This window comes from Salvelinus sp. IW2-2015, linkage group LG8 (assembly GCF_002910315.2).
Source record: "Salvelinus sp. IW2-2015 linkage group LG8, ASM291031v2, whole genome shotgun sequence".
Classification (NCBI taxonomy): domain Eukaryota; kingdom Metazoa; phylum Chordata; class Actinopteri; order Salmoniformes; family Salmonidae; genus Salvelinus; species Salvelinus sp. IW2-2015.
The window spans coordinates 4034915-4037930 of record NC_036848.1 but is presented as its reverse complement, the minus strand read 5'-3'; positions in this window follow the sequence as shown (position 1 = coordinate 4037930).

Below are 3016 nucleotides of genomic sequence, written 5' to 3'. Positions count from 1 at the left end.
TGCTTCAAGTGGACTAGTGTAGCTTAAAGCTGTAACTGTGGGGTTTGCGCTGAAGTGGACTAGTGTAGCTTAAACTGTAACTGTGGGTTTGCTTTGCCAGGGACTAGTTTAAGCTTAAAGCTGTAACTGTGGGGTTTGCTGCAGTGGACTAGTGTAGCTTAAAGCTGTAACTGTGGGGTTTGCTGCGCTGGAGTTGCTTCACTGATGAACAGAACAGTGTGAGGTGGTGATCAGAGGCTGGAGTGTCTGACCTGGGAAACGTGTCCCAAATGGGACCCCGTAAAAAGCAGTGCACTATATAGGGAATAGGGCCCTTGTAAAAAGCAGTGCACTATATAGGGAATAGGGCCCTTGTAAAAAGCAGTGCACTATATAGGGAATAGGGCCCTTGTAAAAAGCAGTGCCCCATATAGGGAATAGGGGCCATTTGGGACACATTTTCCGATCTGGTCCGCTCTTATATATTTCCGGCAACTGAAAACCCAGTGACACCTCAGCAGGAATGGTGCCCCCAGACTGGCCCGGGAGCAAGTCCATTTTCCAATAAAAATAAAGTAAAAAAGACAGCAATACAAACAATGACATTCATTGTACAGTTGAATGGGATGGCCACTTTAGAGGACAAAACAAAAGTTAACTCACACATACACAAAATAAAACAAAATCCTATTAGGTGGTACTAGACTGGCCCGGGAGCAAGTCCTAGGGTGGCCCTAAGGGGGAATTACTGAGGGCCAATTTACTCCTGTCCACATATTTAGGAAGGTTATATCTAAATACCTGTGTTTTATGTATTGTATGACATCACATTTGATGTTTGTTTCTACATACGTACCAAGATTTTCAAATAAAGCTAAAATGTCCGACGTAACTGTACTTACACTAAATGAACAGCAGAGGGAAGTAGAGCCCCATGTGGTCTTATTTTATCAGTAGCACGGGAAGGAAGCGCATAAGGAATCTCAAGTCTAATAAGTCTAATAACAAGGTATTTAATGTGATAATGAAGGGCTGGTTTCCTGGACACATATTAGACCTAGACTTAAAACAGACCACAGGTGAAATAGTCTTTCAATCCAGAACCAGTTTTATTCTGTGTCTGGGTAACCGTCCCACAGTGGGTGAGAAATCTACATTCCGCCAGATAGATATGAGAAATCAATGAGATATGAGATAGCAATAGGATTAGACTTGAGAAATGAGGAATCAATATGATTAGACGTGAGATATGAGAAATCAATAGGATTAGATGTTAGATTTGAGAAATCAATAGGATTAGACATGAGATATGAGAAATCAATAGGATTAGACGTGAGAAATGAATTGGATCAGACGTGAGAAATTAGGAATCAACAGGATTAGACGTGAGGTATGAGAAATTAATAGGATTAGACGTGAGATTTGAGAAATCAATAGGATTATTTGATTTCTCATATCTCACGTCTAATCCTATTGTTTCTCTGTCTAATCCTATTGATTTCTCATATCTCACGTCTAATCCTATTGATTCTTCATATCTCACGTCTAATCCTATTGATTTCTCATATCTCACGTCTAATCCTATTGATTTCTCATGTCAATCAATTGATTTCTCATATCTCACGTCTAATCCTATTGAATCCTCATTCTCCACGTCATCCTATGATTTCTCATGTCTAATCCTATTGATTATCTCACGTCTAATCCTATTGATTTCTCATATCTCACGTCTAATCCTATTGATTTCTCAGTCTAATTCCTATTGATTTCTCATATCTCACGTCTAATCCTATTGATTTCTTCAGGTCTAATCCTATTGATTTCTCATATCTCAAATCTAATCCTAATTGATTTTACATTTCTCACGTCTGATCCAATTATTCTCACGTCTAATCCTATTGATATCTCATATCTCACGTCTAATCCTATTGATTTCTCATGTCTAATCCTTTTGATTTCTCATATCTCACGTCTAATCCTATTGATTTCTCATTATCTACTCTAATCCTATGATTCTCATGTCTAATCCTATTGATTTCCATATCCACGTCTAATCCTATTGAATCCTCATTTCTCACGTCTAATCCCATTGATTCACATGTCTAATCCTATTGATTACTCATATCTCAAGTCTAATCCTATTGATTTCTTGTATCTCACTCTAATCCTATTGATTTCTCATGTCAAATCCTATTGATTTTCTCATATCTCACGTCTAATCCTATTGATTTTACATTTCTCACGTCTAATCCTATTGATTTCTCATGTCTAATCCTATGATTCCTCATTTCTCAAGTCTAATTTCCTATTGCTATCTCATATCTCATTGATTCTCATATCTCACGTCTAATCCTATTGATTTCTCATGTCTAATCCTATTGATTTCTCATATCTCACGTCTTAATCCTATTGATTTCTCATATCTCACGTCTAATCCTATTGATTTCTCATGTCTAATCCTATTGATTTCTCATATCTCACGTCTAATCCTATTGATTCCTCATTTCTTCACGTCTCTAATCTTTGTATCTCATATCTCACGTCTAATCCTATTGTATTCCTCATTTTCTCAAGTCTAATCCTATTGCTATCTCATTACTCATTGATTTCTCAATTCTCACGTCTAATTCCTATTGATTTCTCATGTCTAATCCTATTGATTTCTCATATCTCACGTCTAATCCTATTGATTTCTCATATCTCACGTCAATCCTATTGATTTCCAAGTCTAATCCTATTGATTTCTCTATATCACGCTAATCCTTTGATTTTACATTTCTCACGTCTGATCCAATTTGATTTCTCACGTCTAATCCTATTGATTATCTCATATCTCACGTCTAATCCTATTGATTTCTCATGTCTAATCCTTTTGATTCTCATATCTCACGTCTAATCCTATTGATTTCTCATATCTCACGTCTAATCCTATTGAATTCCTCATTCTCACGTCTAATCCTATTGATTTCACATGGCTAATCCTATTGATACTCATAGTCAAGTACTAATCCTATTGATTTCTTGTATCTTCACTGTC